The sequence below is a fragment of the Hylobates moloch genome, unplaced genomic scaffold (genome assembly GCF_009828535.3).
Source record: "Hylobates moloch isolate HMO894 unplaced genomic scaffold, HMol_V3 SCAFFOLD_10, whole genome shotgun sequence".
Taxonomy (NCBI): Eukaryota; Metazoa; Chordata; class Mammalia; order Primates; family Hylobatidae; genus Hylobates; species Hylobates moloch.
In genome coordinates, this window is record NW_026652285.1 from 63,025,235 (window position 1) to 63,044,038 (window position 18,804).

The 18,804-nt window shown below is 40.8% G+C and overlaps 1 long non-coding RNA gene across 1 annotated transcript in view; it reads left to right on the top strand.

The window, feature by feature from the left end:
• The first annotated feature begins 8,160 nt into the window (after positions 1–8,160).
• LOC131384530 (uncharacterized) overlaps positions 8,161–18,804 on the top strand; it is a 118,325-nt gene continuing 107,681 nt past the window's right edge. Inside the window, exon 1 of the long non-coding RNA XR_009215459.1 lies at positions 8,161–8,504. This is a non-coding gene — a long non-coding RNA (uncharacterized LOC131384530). The remainder of the gene's footprint in view (positions 8,505–18,804) is intronic.

Sequence of the window (18,804 nt, forward strand, 5' to 3'; positions counted from 1 at the left end):
CTCCTGTTCAACAGATTTTTCTCTGGTTAATGCTTTCTATTCAACATACAGAATTCTAGATTGGAAGTGGTGATTTAAAGACTGAAATGATTTTATCATTTTCTGGGATCTGTTGCCACTAATGACAAATCTGCTAATTGTCAGTCCTTTGTGGGTCTTTTTTCTCTGGTAGTTTTAAAAAATTTTTTTTCTTTATTAGTCTTTTGCTTTACCCCAATATGACTAGGCTAATTTTTCTTTATCTTGTTATTCATTTCTTCCTCCAGTGTGAAAAATTGTCAGTGAGTTTTTCAAACATGAGTTTATATCTTCAACTGTTTTCTCTTTCTGTGCTGTGTTCTAGGTAGAAATTATTTAGTTTATCTTCTTATTTACTGAATATTTCCTTCCTTCCTTCCTTCCTTCCTTCCTTCCTTCCTTCCTTCCTTCCTTCCTTCCTTCCTTCCTTCTTTCCTTCCTTCCTTCCTCTCTCTCTCTCTTTCTCTCTCTCTCTCTCTCTTTCTTTCCCTCAGATAGAGTCTCTCTCTGTCGCCCAGGCTGGAGTTCAGTGGCCCGATCTCGGCTCACTGTAAGCTCCACCTCCTGGATTCAGGCCATTCTCCTGCTTCAGCCTCCGAGTAGCTGGGACTACAGGTGCCCGCCACCACGCCCAGCTAATTTTTTGAATTTTTAGTAGAGACGGAGTTTCACCATGTTAGCCAGGAAGGTCTCGATCTCCTGACCTCATGATCCGCCCACCTTGGCCTCCCAAAGTGCTGGGATTACAGGAGTAAGCCACAGCACCTGGTCTGAATATTCTCTTTTAAAGAGAAAAATGATAGATAATGTTTATACTGTCTTTCAAGAGATTTTTAAATTTCATCGACTCTATTTGCCATTTCTAACATTTCTAATTGATTACTTTTTAGGTACACATGTTCCCCTTGCTTTCCTTCATAACGTTTTTCAATGCAGATATATCCTTCTTTTGTCTTTCAGAAGATATGAAAAAATTATATTACAGCTGTGTTGGGCTACTTCACTAGTCCTGAGTGAATACTTTGCTGTATTTGCTGCCTGCTTAGTATTGGTTTCTGCTGTGTGGTCAGAGTTTTATTTTGCAAATGCATCTTGAAGAAGAAGTTTTAGTTTTTTTCTCTATAATCACCCCAGATGTTTTAAAAGCTTAGTTATTGCTCTCATCACCTTATCCTTATGGCTTCATAAAGGCCACAGTTCCTGTATGGACAGCCTGAGCTTCCTGTCCTGGAGTGACACTCAGTACATCTGAGATCAAGTTCTTGAGGCAGCAATGGCTTGGTCAGGTCCTGGCACTATGCATGTGTCTGCTGAGCAGCCTGTGCCCTCTGACCCTCGGGTATGGCCCATGTCACCAGCGCTAGCTTCTGCAGCCTTATGTAGTATGCCTGGTTCTCATCCTCCACACAAACAGTGTGCTTTCAGTGTGGCTGTCTCTCGGGAGTGTAAGAGATCACACCTCTGTCTCTTTCCACTTCTGAAGGCTATGAGGCTGCAGCTTGCAGTCTCAGGCCTCAAGCTTCCCTCTGTGTTTCTGACCCATTTCTGATCCATGAAACTATGTGTGCCTGTTTTTACCTTATTTTTTATGTTACCTATGATTTCTATGTGGGTGAGGGATCTCACAGTGCCATTCTGGGAGGTTTTCAGCCTCTCTATTCTGAATGAGTTTAGCAGCCTCCTCATCGCCCAGCACACATGAAAGGAGGGGGCCCAGAGGGTCCCTTAGCTCCTCAGTGCCAAGAGTTTGGGTGTGATGAAGTACATGATTCCGGTCAGTGCCTCAATCACAAACGGCAGGGCAAGAGGGTGCACAAAGTTTGGTGTGACCTGTCTCCATAAATGGAGAAGCAACTCAAATCCTACATCCTGCCCCAAGGCATGAAGAGCTAGGTGGGAAGGCAGCCCTTCTCCTCTCCTGGAGGAGGCTCCTCAGTGCCAGCCACAGGATGCTCTGTCCCTGGTATTGACTGCTGTTCCCACTGCCCATGTACATAGTAAGCCGTGTGCTATAAAAAGCAACCCATATAAACAGTCACTGAATCGCTTGTTGAATCGGGAACATTCCTGCTGATTAACCCAAAAGCTTTTTCCTATTGAAGATTGGCATAGGGATTGAAAAAATAGAATGTATTCAGTTTTACATCGATTACAATACTCTAAAAACATCCCTTTAAAAATGTCTTCAGGCGTGCTGCGTTTTGGAGCACACAATAAACAGCAGATAAAAAGGACAGTATTTCCCAGGAAATTGAAGTTGACATATTTGTTTTCAGTTGCTATTTATGACAGGTTAGGAATCGTTCTTCTTTATTTGTGGTTGTATAACAACCCACAATCTAGTTCTCTCACTCTGACCTAATTCCAGAGGTCTGCATGTCCTTCCCCAAGAAGGGCTGGGCCCCTCCTATCTGACCACTACCTGGCCTTGATTAGTGTGACTTCTTTTGTAGCTAGGGGCCAGCCATGTGGGGTTGACCCTTATTAGTGGCCATCTCAGGCCATAGAGGGCATGTATTTGTTCATTCCTCAGGACTGATTTTCTGGGAATATGAAGGTCTTTCAAAGTTATGCTCCAGATGGAATAGAACCTGGACCAAGTTCTTTCTGCAGTAATAACTAGTAAGGGAGTGGTAAACTGTGTGCAAATGGATGGAATCTAGTATCATGGAGGTCCTTATGCATGAACAGCTTGATAACACAGATTAGCGAACACAGAGACCATTCGTCTTATGGTCAGCAGTAAAGTGGACATTGTGCCAATGGAAGTGATCTTCTGGCTTCCATATCTGAAGGACAGATGGCTCACCTCTGGAAACAGAAGAGCAGAGGGCATGTTTGCTGAGAGAAAAGAGGCTGGCATTGCTGGGGAGTGGCCCATTCAATGCAAGGTGGATTCATGGAGAGGAGGGTGTGTGAGCTGGTGGCACTCTGGCACATCCAGATGATTAAACCAATAGGAAAGTTCTGGCTGGGTGCTCAGGAGTGAAATCCAGGGAAAGGCAGGGATTTGGCAGGATTCCATTAGAGAATATTCAGGAAATGAGGGAAAGAGACTTTGGGGACCATGCAATAAGAAGACCAAAAGAGGCAGCAGGTCAAGAAAGGAGGCAGAAAGAATGGAGGAGAACCCACAAAACAGAGATCTGTGGAGGCTGCGTGTGTGCCTAGTCACCAAAGGAGGGAAGGAGCAGGAGGGCTGGGAAAGTTCTGCCCTTGTTGAGGTTTCTGCCCAATTCTGGAAGAAGAATTTCAATCAAACTGCAGAGCTGGAGGACAGATTGGGAGGAAGCTGAAATGAATGCAGATAACTACTTTAATATTTGGACAGGAAGGAGAGGCCAGGAAGCTGTCAGGAGACAGGCACCAGGACGTGAAAAATGTTCACTTTAGCACTGCTTTCATGGCCTTTTAGAACAGTCCTGAGCATAATTTACACAGGAGACACCAATGCACAATGGAGAAGGAGAAACCCAAGATGAAGATAACATATGAAGGAGGAGAGGGAAGGGAGGCAGCCTGGCCTGACACATTAGCACCCGGGATTGAGAGGCCAGAAATAAGTAGCGTGAGCATGTATGCCAACCTTGGAAAAGCAAGGGGGGATGAAAAACAAATGAATGAGTGCAAAGTAGTTTTATTATTATTATTTTTATACTTTAAGTTCTGGGGTACATACGCAGAACGTGCAGGTTTGTTACATAGGTATACACGTGCCATGGTAGTTTGCTGCACCCATCAACCTGTCATCTACATTAGGTATTTCTCCTAATGCTATCCCTCCTCTAGCCCCCCCACCCCCAACAGGCCCTAGTGTGTGATGTTCCCCTCCCTGTTTCCATGTGTTCTCATTGTTCAACTCCCACTTATGAGTGAGAACATGTGGTATTTGGTTTTCTGTTCCTGTGATAGTTTGCTGAGAATGATGGTTTCCAGCTTCATCCATGTCCCTGCAAAGGACATGAACTCATCCTTTTTATGGCTGTACAGTATTCCACAGTGCACATATGCAGTTTTAAATTAGAAAAGAGAAATGAGGACAGCTAGATGACTTCTGAACATCCCTGGAATGATAAAGAAGCCCACAGATTTACAGCAGTGCTATCCAGTGTAACTTTGTGGGGTGATGGAAATGTCCCTTCTGCACTGCCCAGTGTGGTAGCCACTAGCACCGTGTGCTGCTAGTGAGTGCTCAACATGAGGCTAGTGAGACAGAGGATTGAAATTATTTTAAATGTGAGGTGGTTTATGCCTGCAATCCCACTGTTTTGGGAGGCCGAGGTGGAAAGATTGCTTGAATCCAGGAGTTCAAGCCCAGCTTGGGCAGCATAGTGAGACCCTGTCTCTACAAAAACGACCAAAATTAGCCGAGTGTGGTGGCATGCACTTATAGTCCCAGTCACCCAGGAGGCTGAGGTGGGAGGATTGCACGAGTCTGGGAGGTCAAGGCTGCAGTGAGCCGAGATTGTGTCACTTCACTCCTGCCTGGATGACAGAGCTAGACCTTGTCTCAAAAAAAAAGAAAAGGAAAAAAAAAAGTAAACAAATGTAGTGAGTGGCTGTCACATTGTACAATATAGGTGAGGTATCAAAATTGCTTCATTCCAGGGTGGTGGCTCTTGAGAGCCATTAACTCTTCTCTGCAGGATGCAAGTGTCCACGGCAGCCCTCCTGCTCCCAGTTGCCTCCCTGGTCTGCCTAAGGAGGAGAGGAGGGCCATCCCAGTGAGGAGACCTCGCTGCTCCAACCTCAGACTTCCACCTTCTCAAAATGAGGCTTCTGAGACTAATTGCATCTTTCACCTCAGTCCCCACCACAAATCTAAACCTTGGGGGTCACCTTTATCACCACTGAGAACTTTACCTACTCTATTCTGAAATACGGTCATCAGACTTCATGCCCCACCCTTCCCTGCCACCTGCTATGCTGCTGTACAGCCTGGAATTCCACGTGGTCCACAACGGCTATCTGGTATCCTCAGTTTCTTTTCAGATTTTCCTTTTCACGTCAGCTGAAACTGTAGCATCCCCTCAAGCAAGTGGAGATATTTTTGTTATTCCACCCCACATCCCTCCAGTCACAGAGGCAGGTAAGTGTCCACAATTTCCTCCTCCGCACCCCTTCACATGACAGCTTCCTTGACACACACATCCCCTCCCACTCTCTTTCCTCACCGCACACACAGCCCGGTCACTGCTCACCACACAAGGAAGATGCTGGAATCAGCATCTTCCTCTCTGTTCAGCTGTGGCCACCATGCTTCATAACCTCAGTGTCCCCAGGCTTCAGTCACCCACACAATAATTTCCCAGTGCTTCTTCCCCGGCCCACATCAGCTCCTCACTCCAGTATGACAACTCACACCATCACATCACCACTCCTGAGATCAGAGCTCCAATCCCCTTCTGTTACCTTTTCTCCTAGTCTCCAGCTCACTTTCCCTCATACTTCCACCAGCAGTTCCCAGACCTCATTTCCATCTCCAGCCCTTGGAGATGGAGATCTAAGTGGGATGATGGCTAGGCTTTATTATCTCTAGCCTCATCAAGATATTCACTTCTTCCTTACTCAGATCCGTCTATGGTACTGTCCTTAATCTACTCCTGAAAAACTCCTTTAACCTCCTCCCTCCACTCTCCTTCTGTCATATTTGTTGACTATTGCAGATATACACCCAACGACCTGGACTTTTTGGGAAAAAATAAATCAGTAGTTGATGGTTTTATTTTCAAATTTTTTACTTCAAATTTAAGCAAGTTCTCCGACTGCCAAGCCATTCTGCTACAAACCCTAGGGTGCTCATTCACCCAGTTTCCAAAACAACTTTCCACACCCCTCTGTTCCTCTATCCTTCAACACCACCTTCCTTCCGCTGCTGATTCTGGGCTGATAACTTTGCCTTATTTACGTAGGAGAAATATGAAGCAATAAGATAAAACTCCCTCTACTTGCACTGTTCATCCACCAACCTATCTGCATCAGTGCCTGCTATGCCTTCTCACTTATTTCCTGTGATGATGGATCCATCTCTGCTCCTTTCTGAACGCACACTTACATCTTGGCTGCCCCACATCCTCAGCTTCTCAAGTGAGACTCTACAAACAATTATCTGCTGTTTGCCCTACATCATCCATTTCTGCTCCTCTACTGGGTTAAGTATTGTTCATTGTAACAACAAATCTTCCTTGACCCCTTCTTCCTCCACAGCTGCTGCCAACAGCCTATCCCGCATCTCATGTGTCTGCCTGGGGGCATCTAGACAAAATAGAACTCTTGGTGTCCAGCCTTCTCACCTTTTCCTTTCTCAGCTTTCTCATTTCAGCTCAATTCTGGCTCCATGTTTGCTCAATCACCCCAATAACAAGTTAAGTCTAATGGTCTCTTTTCCCCATGTTTTTGCTACTACAATAGTTAGCTTTCTTGTGGTGTGATATCAAGCAGATAAGCTTTGAAACTGCAAAGAATAGAATCCAAGTCTCACTCTCACTTTATCATCCGTGTTATCTTGGGCATGTTTCTTAATCCCTCCCAGACTTGTTTCTTATCTGTAACTATTTAATGATAATTTTAATCCTGCAGAGTTTTTAGGTGCAAAAGAACAAAGATTCTGGTAATAATTCCACCAGCACAGTGGTCAGTGTTCTCTCTCTTTCCTTTGGAGTTTTACATTTTAACAGATAAAGGCATTAACTCTTCCAGAAGTATCACATTAAAAACAAAAGTTTCTTGGTCATGTAATTCCAAAGCACAGAGGTGTTCTGACTTTATACCCTGGAATAGAGGAGTTTTAAGAGAATGAGGCTTTAGTGGTTGAAATGCTGAGCCCTCACTTTCTTTTCTAAAAAAGAAAGAATCACTGCTTTTCTATGAATTATATATCGAGGTTTTGCTTACATTTTTTTGTTTGTTTGTTTGTTTGTTTGAGACGGAGTCTCACTCTGTCGCCCAGGCTGGAGTGCAGTGGCGCGATCTCGGCTCACTGCAAGCTCCGCCTCCCGGGTTCACGCCATTCTCCTGCCTCAGCCTCCCGTGTAGCTGGGACTACAAGCGCCTGCCACCACGCCCGGCTAATTTTTCTGTATTTTTAGTAGAGACGGGGTTTCACCGTGTTAGCCAGGATGGTCTCGATCTCCTGACCACGTGATCCGCCCACCTCGGCCTCCCAAAGTGCTGGGATTACAGGCTTGAGCCACCGCGCCCGGCCTTGCTTACATTTTTTAAAAGGTCTGTGTTACTTTGAAAAACTTTAAAAACTACTTCTTTAAGGGCAACATCATACATTTACTTTTTCATCTTTTCTTTTCTTTTTTGAGACGGAGTCTCGCTCTGTCACCCAGGCTGGAGTGCAGTGGTGCGATCTTGGCTCATTGCAACCTCCGACTCCCTGATTCAAGCGATTCTCCTGCCTCAGCCTCCCGAGTAGCTGGGATTACAAGCATGCACCACCATGCCCAGCTAATTTTTGTATTTTTAGTAGAGATGTGGTTTCACCATTTTGGCCAGGATGGTCTCAGTCTCCTGACCTCGTGATCCACCTGCCCTGGCCTCCCAAAGTGCTGGGATTACAGGTGTGAGCCATGGTGCCCGGCCAACATCATACATTTTCGTAGAAATTTTAGGCATGTTGACAAACTTCTGGAGGAGCTATTACAGGAACAAAGGGAGATAATTCACAGATTACTCTTATTCTTTCAATGTATAATGAGTAATGTGGTCTTGATATCCGTTAATACAAAATGGTGTGCAGCATTTTAAAATACTTAACGTGTTAATCTAAAGATTTGGTTACTATCCTTAAGTCAGATTGTTTTCTTGGGTCGGGTTCCTACACAGGCTTTGAGACAATAATTCCAGTCAAGGGTTTGATTTGGTAGGTGATACCTGGAAAGTGCAGTAGGGGAGGGGTGAGACAAGGATGGGAGGGAAGCAAGTAACCCGGGCTCTTTCTCTTCCATTTTTTTTTTTTTTCGTGAGAAGGAGTCTCCCTCTGTTGCCCAGGCTGGAGTGCAGTGCCGCCATCTCGACTCACTGCAAGCTCCGCCTCCCGGGTTCACGTCATTCTCCTGCGTCAGCCTCCAGAGTAGCTGAGACTACAGACGCCCGCCACCACGCCCGGCTAATTTTTTGTATTTTTAGTAGAGACGGGGTTTCACCGTGTTAGCCAGGATGGTCTCCATCTGCTGACCTCGTGATCCACACGCCTCGGCCTCTCAAAGTGCTGGGATTACAGGCGTGAGCCACTGCGCCCGGCCACTGGGGCTCTTTCTTGTTAGGTACTTCAGGGAGACTGTGGAGCACACCTGACTTGACCCACCCCCGGGACAAGGAAGCAGGAAGATCATCCTCCAACTCCCATACCACTGGCTGCGGGCTGCTGGCAAGGCTTCAGCTCTGTGGCTCTTCTGCTGTGTTCTGCCTGAAGGCCAAGAGGAAGCCCTCAGGGGTGGAGCTGCAGAGGCTCGAGGTGGAGTAGAGCGGGGATATAGGTGAGCATCATAGCTTCCTGTTACATATAACATATTAAGAAAATGCTTGTTTCATATAATTAAATTCACACATGGAGCGAATGCAGGGTAATGCTTGAGCTTTGAAGTTGGACAGATTTTAGTTGGAATTTCTCTCCTATTGGTACTAGCAGTGTGACATTAAACAAGCTATTTAGCTGCTTCATACATGGTAAAGCGTTCTTAGGATGTATAAATGAGTATACATTTATGAAACTCTAACTGAATTTCTGGCATATATTAGGCATTCAATTAGCATTAAGGTATATTACAAGCAATAAAATTGCTGTGGCTTAAGGTATGTTACTCTTCAAATTTACAAGGTAATTCCATTTTTTCCCAACAATTCCAGTGGTTAAACAGATTTACATTACCACCAGAGGTTTATGGGAGTTTTGGTTGCATTACATCCTTGACAATTTTCAGTCTTTATAATTTGAAACTTTGCCTTAGGTATGTAGCAGTATCTCATTGTGGTTTTAGTTTTCATTTCCTTACAGATTAACAAGGTTTGTTGGGGACATTTGAATATTCACTTTTGTCATGTGCCTGTTCAAATTTCTTGCCTATTTATCTATTTAGTTGTATTTTTATTGATTTATAAACAATTTATGTAGTTTGGATACCAGTCTTTTTTGGTATTATATGTTGCTAATATCTTTTCCCATTTGGTGACCTGCCTTTTCGTTCTCTTAATTGATGAACAGAACTTTTTAATCTTCAAAGTAATCCAATTTATTGATCTTTTCCTTTACGTTCACTGCTTCCTGTCAGGTTAAAACATTTCCTTATAACAATATTGTGAAGATATTTCTCCATGTTGTGTTTCAGAACTTTCATTTTTTTTACATTTTACATTTAGACCTGCAAATTAACTGGAGTTGATTTTGATTTTTGAATGGTATGAGGTGGGTCATGTTTTCTTTTTTTTTCTGTGCAGATAACCATATGACTCATCAAATTTACTGAAAACATATCATCCCTTTACTGAATTGCAGTTTCTTTTTTTTATAAGTAAATTAAGTTTACATATGTGCAGATGTGTTTCTATACTCCCTGGTCTCTTCCATTCATCTATTTGGTTTTCCTGGTGCCAATTTCTATACTTTCTTAACTAAGGTAAATTTATTATACATTTTGATATTTGAAGAAACTTTCCAACTTTATTATTTTTCAATATTTCCTTGGCTATTCTTGACACTTTATATACATACAAATTTTAGAATCAGCTAGATAATATCTATAAAAATATATATTTATATTTTTAAATATAATATCAGCAAGTATTTTATATTATTATATTATTTTATTATTATAGTATTATAATATATTATTATAGTATTATATTATAATATAATACTATAGTATTATAATATAATAACATTATAGTATATTATAATATAATATTATAGTATTATAATATAATAACATTATAGTATTATATTATAATATAATATCGTATTATAATATAATAACATTATAGTATTATATTATTATAATATAATATAATACAATAATATTATATTATAAGTTATTAATATTATAATTTGGATGGTGTTGAATCTATAAATAATTTGGGGGGACCACTGGCCTCTATATACAATTGAATCATCAAATCCATTAATACGGTATAGCCTGCCATTTACTTAAGTAAGGTATTACAACTAATACCTTATAGCTTGTGAGGCAGTTTTGCTTCACTGGATCTGTTTGCAAGTGTAGGATGGTTTATAAGTAATAGCTTACTTTAATTTCTAATGTTTTTGTTAGTATATAGTAATGCAATTGATATTTGCTAATTATTCTTGTATTCAGCATCCTTGCTAAATATACTTCTAAATTGTAATAATTTGCTTGTAGAGTCACTTTTATTTTCTACATACCCAAACATATTGTCTGCAAATAATGACAGTTGTGTTTCTTCTTTTCTAATTCTTGCAATTTTAATTTCTTTTCCTGGCCATATTGCACCAGTTAAAGCCTCAAAGATAATGGCAAATTGAAGTAATCTTTGTCTCCTCTTTATTTCAAATGAGCAAGCTTTCAACTTTTTATACTTAAGTATGATGTTTGTTGTAGGTTTATGTAGATACCATTTATCAGATTATGGGCATTCTTTTCTATTACCAGTCTGCCAGGTTATTTTTTATTAATTTAAAAATGATGAACAGATGTTGAATTTTTTCAAATGTATTTTCTGCATCTAATAATTATGATGAATTATCTCTGTCATTCCATTAATGAATTACATTGACTGATTAGCAATGTTCAACCATTATTGCAGTCTTAGAAATAAACTCAGCTTTCTTATGATGTCTATATGTTGCCAATATTTTAAGATTTTTGCATTTATGTTTATGAAGAAGATTGATCTGTGATTTCACCTTCTTGTAATGTACTTGTCAGATTTGATATCAAGTTATGTTTTGCATAAAAGAAATGGAGAATAATTTGGTATCATTTCTATCTTAAAATTTTAGTAAATTTACTGGTGAAAGCATTTAGGCCTGAATTTCTTTTCCTGTGGAAAAAAATGTTTAATTGTTGATAAATTTTCTCTCATAGATTTAGTACTATTCAGAGTTTCTATGTTTCTTGTGTTAATTTTATAATTTAGGCTTTCTGGACATTAGTCAATTTCTATCTGCCTTTTTCAAACTCATTGGTATAAAGTTTTGCATACACTCCTTTTGTCTTTTAAATGTATGTAGGGTCTGTAGTAGTATTCAATTTTTAATCCCCAAATTGGTAATTTGTACATTCTTTCTCTTCTTGAATTTGTTTGTAGTTATTTTCTATTTTATTGCAGTTATTTTCTATGCTGTTATTTTTTGTTTGCATCTTTAGAAAAGGCGAGAAATTTATATGATCTGGAGAGAAACCAGAGTGTAAGTTTGCATCTTTATTAATTCCTCCCTTCTATTCTACTATCGTTGATTTAATTTGATCTTCACTTTATAACTTTCAGTGTTAGATATTAAACTCCTTAATTTCTAAAATTTCTAATTTTATAATATATGCATGTGAATACAGCTTTAGCTGTGTCTCACAAGCTCTACACTGTATTTTTATCACCATTCAGTTGAAAGCATTTCTAGTTTCCTTTGTTACAGTTTTCTCTGACTAGTAGATGATTTAGAAGCTGTATCTGATGCTTCTGGTGCCAACATTTCATCTCCCAGTCTGCTCTGGTTTCAGCTGCAGCTGCAGTGAGCTCCTTTCTTGTTGACAGCCTCCCACCTCAAGTGTGATCCGTGTAACTCTCTACTTCTGCTCCAGGACAACTCAGATTCTCTGGGAGGCTGCTTGACTTGTGCACAAATCCAGTTCTCCAATACAGGGAAGTCAATTTCTAGCTACCTTTTTCAAACTCCTTGGAGGAGTTTACCTTTTTCAAATTTCCATGGAGGGAAATTGACCTCCAAGGCCACTCAATCCATGGTCAACTGGAGCTGGTATATAAATGTCTCAGCCTCCTCTCCTTCACTGGTAGGTTCTGGGGTGCTTTATGCCTGTCACAGGTCCCTAAGCAATCAAGTCATCATTGGACAAACCAGATACTTTACATCATTGGCTTTCCCAGCTTCCTTGTCTGGATTTTTCCATTCTCTCATTGCTGCTTCCGGAGAGCACCTTCCAAATAGACTATCTATACTATGCTCTTATCTCCAGATCTGCTTTTGGGGGAATTCAAAATATAACTATTGTATTACTTAATTTCCAATTATAAAGAAACTCAGGTTTTTTTGAAATTAGTGATTTCTACCTTAATTTTACTGTGGTCAGAGAAAATTTCCACTAAAATCAGTACTTTTGAATCATACTTATATATTATCTGTTCCAAAATACATAACATTAATATTTAAAAAGGATATATAATGTAGCTGATGTGGCAGGTGGTGGTAATTTTAGTGGACAGAGAAAATAGATTGTAAATAGAAATGGTCAAGGGCAACTTCTTTCTTGGGTTGTCATTTGGGTACTGAAGTGTGTCCTGCCATCTTTGCAGCTGAGTGATAAAATGGGGCCTGGAGATGCCTCTCATCTTCAAGATGCCCTCACCTTTTGGAAGCTAAGTGGGAACGGTGGAGCTCCATATAAAGTAGCAAGGAGCAGGCTGCATGCACGAATGTTTTAATGCGGGCCTTAATCTAAGAGTTTCTCAAAGTCACCCATAGTGCAGCTTCATCCACAGTCAAGAGAACAGATAGGGATTTGTGGCCAATATTTCATGTGGCAAGAGTAAGGATTTGTCTGTAATGCTCTGTGTTTGTTTCCGTAAAAGAACCTAGTACGGCTCCTGGTGGCTTTGGTAAGAAGCTGATTGTGGACAGAACCAAATGCATAATTTATTCAGAGCAAAATGAAAATATGAACACTTTTACAAAATACATGAATAAAAGTGCCATTAAAGGTGCTAACATATCATGTTTTTACATTTTTTTCATAGTCTTTCTCTTGACTTATCATGTTTTCAAATGTGCTATTTAATGTCATAATAAGTAAAGACAAATTACCATTATTAATTATTAGCATGCATTTTACCATTCATCTTTACATAAAATTGGCAGTTGCATTTTGTAGCTCATACATGCATACGTATTTCATTCTTACCAGAATGGTGGAAATGCTGCACAAAATGAAGTCAATTGCTTTTATTTCACTTCACGATATGCACACATTCTACCAACTCTCTACCTTTGGCTGACTAATGAGTGAGAAAGCACTCATGGAAAAGAAACGTGGGTTGCTCTTTTCTTCCTTTCCTCCTAAGCCATTATTTTCAAAGTATGTGGTTGCTTAATACAGGGAGGTAGCTCAGGTAAGAAGGGACAGGATAGGGTGCTTTAGTTGTTCGATTTTTTGTTTTTTTGTTTTTTTTTTGAGACGGAGTTTCACTCTTGTTGCCCAGGCTGAGTGCAATGGCGTGATCTCAGCTCATCACAACCTCTGCCTCCCGGGTTCAAGCAGTTCTCCTGCCTCAGCCTCCCGAGTAGCTGGGATTACAGGCATGCACCACCATGTCCAGCTAATTTTTGTATTTTTAGCAGAGACGGGGTTTCTCCATGTTGGTCAGGCTGGTCTCAAACTCCCAACCTCAGGCGATCCGCCCGCCTCGGCCTCCCAAAGTGCTGGGATTACAGGCATGAGCCACGGAGCCTGGCCGGTTGTTTGGCTTTTTAAAGGCCATTGACTTCTTTCTGAATTTCAAGCGAGCTCTTGTTTAAACAGATTATGTGCAGCTTCTTGGGGCTGTCTGCACTCCTCTTATTCAGCGGTGAAGGGAGTGAAGATTGGAGAATATTAAGGAAGGAAGACATTTTTGGGGTAGAGAGGTAAAAGTATTTTTTTTTTCTTTCACTGATTTTCCTTGGTGGTGGCAGTAAGTGTACCTCACACACTCTGTGTGTCCCTCAGGGGCCTTTTATTTTTTTAAATCTCAAGGAAGTTATGGGCTGTGCCTGGGTCTGGGCAGAGGGCTGAGGCCCAGCTGGCTGGGGCTGCTGGACTCTGGAGCTGCCTCCACTCACTGTGGCCCCGACCTTGGCACAGCCCCTGCCCCTGCAAGCCAGGGCTGGGGGACACTGAGCTCTGCACCTCCCACCCTGACAGAGGAGTGGAGTCGGGCCAGAGACTGCTCCTCTCCCTGATCTTTCAGATAGTCCTTTCAGCCTGGAAGGGAACTGTGTTTCCTTCCACCCTGCTTCTTGAGCGAGGGACCCACGTTGGCTGCCTTGGTTTCCTCAGCTGCCGCTCTCCTATCCTGCCGAATCTGCACCTGCCTCGATCTCTCCGCCAGGTTCCTCTTTCTGTGCGTGCCACCAGCTGCCCAGTGCAGAGTTCTCAGCCCTACCTCCTGGGCCCTGGCTTTGTCATGGATCACCACTTCCTCTCCGCTTAATGGAACCCTTTCCTGGTTCTCAGGACTCTCGAGCTCCTGGTTTTCATCCTTCTTCTCTGAACACATCTGTGTTTTTCTCCCCAGTCAAGTACTCATAACTCAAATTTATATCCTTGGCTTTCATCTCTAAGCCACGTGTAAGACCTGCAGGTATAAAGAAAAAAAACCCCACTATTTTTTGTAAGATATTTTAACATCATATCTGGCACTAATTAGCAAATAACTTTCCAGAAATATGTAACCTGGTATGCTGTCAGCAGCATAGCTTCTAATTCCAAAGTTAGTTCTGTCAGTATACATTTAGATCTAGATATAGATCTTTAGATACAGACATGCGCATAAAATTTCCCTTAGTACCAGTCATTGGAAAGATCATTTCTTAGGGTTCCATCGTTATAGATACATCTACAATTCTCCAGGTGACTCGTTTTCACAAAGGAGCAGGTGCCTGTGCACAGGGATATGACAAGTTGGTAAAGTGAGAAGGCATTCCAGGCAAAGTGCACAGCGCATGCAAGCACATGAAGCTGGAGAGAGCCTGCTGTGATGGGGACTGTGGGTAAAGGGAGATGGATCTGCAAACGGAGACAAGGCTGAGGTTATCCCGTGCCCCTGTGGTACTCTAAAGAATTTAAATGGGCCGGGCGCGGTGGCTCACGCTTGTAATCCCAGCACTTTGGGAGGCCGAGGCGGGCGGATCACGAGGTCAGGAGATCGAGACCACGGTGAAACCCCGTCTCTACTAAAAATACAAAAAATTAGCCGGACGTGGTGGCGGGCGCCTGTAGTCCCAGCTACTCGGAGAGGCTGAGGCAGGAGAATGGCGTGAACCCGGGAGGCGGAGCTTGCAGTGAGCCGAGATTGCGCCACTGCACTCCAGCCTGGGCGACAGAGCGAGACTCCGTCTCAAAAAAAAAAAAAAAAAAAAGAATTTAAATGTTAGTTTCAGTGACAAGAACCATTTGAGGATTTTTAAACAAGGGAACGACTTGAAAGGATTCGTGTTAGAATATAGATTTGATCTTTTTAAGGGCGCAGAGAACTCTCAAAAGAAAACTCATTCGGGCAGCAGGATATTTAAAGGAGATGTGAAGAAGGCCAGGCACCCCAGCAAAAAGTGACAGGTCAGGACAGAGGCAGCAGGGCGTTGTTGTTTAGGCCTGGGCAAACTGGGGCAGCCAGTAGGGAGCAGTTGCTGGATAGTGGGGGCTGGGGGGTTGCGGATAGAACAAGTAGAGGTAATCTAGTATCATATTAAAGAAGATGTATTGAGACTTTTTATTTAAACAGAGCTTGTTTAATCTGTATAAATATTAGTGGTGACATTTTGCTTAAAATGTTAATGTTTTCAGATTTTGCATGTTTCTATACAGCTGCTGCGCACATGACCTTTTTTGTTCCCCTCCCCTCTCCTGCCCACCTTGAGTCTCCTTTCCCCTTCCCTCCCCTCCTCTCCCCTTTTCTGCACTCCTCTCCTCTCTGCTCTTACATTTGGTTTTGTTTTTAAATGTTTTACCTTTTAAAGAAAGCGTTGGGTTTCTGATTGCAACTTCTCCTAAATCCACTAGGTGGAAGTAAAGTATGTAATTTTATTTTTCCCATACCATTGCAACGCGTTTCAAATGTAAACGGGCTCACATTAAATATATGAGTTATTACAAAAGTGGAAGATATTTATTATATATCCTTTTGGAAATATCAAAAGTGAGAAAAAGAAACTAAAATTAAACTGTAGTGGCTATACCACATTCATAGCTAACCACTCTTTCTCTGCAATTTATTTTAAATTCATATATTTTGTAGTTAATTGGCATCATACTTAAAAAATCATTTAGTTCCCTAATTTATTTTACCTACCACTGTATCCTAGACATTTTTCTACATTATTCTCAAGAATTTAAAATTGTAATATAAAATTATAATTGATGTATATTGTATATGCCTCTATATCTCCATAGATATAGTGAAGGTTTTATAAATAAGCCATTTATAGTCGTACATGTACCTGTTTGCCCACATCTCTGGCCCTTTGAAAGACAGATTCACAGAATTTTATTTGAGGATCAAAAGGAGTGGACATTTTTAGGACTCTTGATCTGTCGCATTGTTTACAGAATGGATGAAGCACGTACCTGCTTGTCACAGCTATATCTGAGAGGTCCCTGCTTCTCATTCCCACCCCTCTTCTCCCTGCCACCCTCACCAAATCTAGATCAGTGTCTTTTTCTTGTTAAGGAGTCTTAGTCTTCTGACTTTACTTCCAAACGTATAATGATAAAACAGCTTGGCCAGATTCCTGGATGGATGCTGATGTACTCAACCAAACTAATTTTTCTTCATTATGAATTTGCCCAGTGTCAAATCAGAACAATTTTTAGAAGTAAGAAGAAAGGTATTGGCCAGCAGATGGCGCCCTAGAATAAAACAGAGGTAGATGAAGAAATGTTGATTTTTCTTGCCATTATTTCTCTCTAAGCAATGGTTGAATATGACATACGTATGCTGTAAGGAAGTTGTTAAGAATAAAAACAGCCAATGCTCAGAGTTAAGAAAATGCAATGGTTTAGCAGGAATCCATCCATGGAAGTACAGAAAGTTGAAAATGTTCAAAATTTAACACTGGCTGTGCTATGTTTATGTTTGCCGGCTTAGGTAGGAGTTTGAATGCTTTCCTAGTGAGGACCCGAGAGCAATGATGAGTCGAGGTCTATATTCCTAGTCAGGCCTCCTCAACCTCATATTTTCTGTCTTTTGTGAGGCATTGTTCCTCCTACCATGACCCCAGGGCTTACACATATACTAAGTAGAAAATCTAAGATCTGTGTTTGCAATATGTCTTCTCTGTAATGCAGGTATTAAAATGACAATTTCCCTTCTTAAAGGTATGGTAGGATCCAATAAAGGAGCACTATGGAGCTTTAAAAATGATGAATAGCTCTAGACTTTCACTAGTAACCATGATAAAATAAGTTTTATCAGATCATCATTGTCTATAGATAGATATATAGAGATAGATGGATAGAATCTATATATCAACATCTGTGTAATATATGAACCACACATATTCATTCTAGGTTTTCTGGTTGTTCCTGGTGGCAATGGTGATCTGATAAGCCTATTTTATAACAGTTACAAGTGGAAGTCTAGAGATATTTATCATTCTTTAAAGCTTCATAGTGCTCTCTTTTGTGGCTGTTTTACAAAATTCCTGTTGGTGAGCACCCTTGCCTTCAAAATGTGATTATTACAAACTAGCAAATGAAAATTTCCCAGTCCTTTTTCATGGTTTTATAATTTTTTGAGGTATAATTGATATGCAAGAAACTGCATATATTTAAAGTGTACAATTTAAAAAGTCTTGACAGAAGTACACACCTGTAAATCAATCGCCATAATCAAGACTGCTAACATAACTACACCCCAAAAACTTTCCTTGTACTTCTTTGTACCCCTTGTACCTCCCTCCTTTCTCCTACTTCCATGGCCAAGGAACTACTGATCTGTTCTCTTTCATTATGAATTAATTTTGCTCTTCTAGAATTTTACATATATACTTTTATGTCTGTCTTCTTCTGCTGTTGAGATTCATTTATGGTTGCATGTATTAATATTTCATTCCTTTGTGTCATTGTGTGATAGAGCACATTTTGTTTATCCTTTCACTTTTTAATGAACATTTAGATAGCTTCTAATGTTTTTAGCATTTACAAAAAGCTGTCATAAGTATTTGTGTGAAAGTCTTTGTACATACTCATTTTTTTTTTTTTTTTTTTTTTGCCCTTGAGGGAAAGGCTTTGGAGTGGGATCATACATTAAGTGCACATTAAACTTTCTTAAAAATAAATTCTATTGTGTATATTTAAGATATACATGACATTGTGGGGCACATATATTCAGTAAAAAGGGTACTGTACTGAAGCAAAGTAACATGCCCATCATCTCACATAGTTACCCATTTTTTTGTGTGTGCATGACAAGAACAACTAAAATCTACTCATTTAGCATGAATTCCATATATAGCATGATTTTATTACCTATAATTCTCATGTTCTACCTTAGATCCCTAGACTTGTTCATTCTACATACCTGCTACTTTGTATCCTCTGACCTACATCTCCCCATTACCACTCCCCCAACCCCCATATCTCCCTGCCCCCCACCCGTCGCCCCTGGTAACCACTATTTTGTTCTCTGTCTCTGTATACTTGCATTTTTTTATATAGAAAGAAAAACATTACATCTCACTTACATGTAGAATCATTTTAACAATGTGAAACATTTAACCTTTTCATAAATCAACAGAAAGTTTCTGATGGCAGTTACACTATTTCACATTTCTACCAGCAGGAGAGTTCTAGCTCCTTTACCTCTTCCAATACG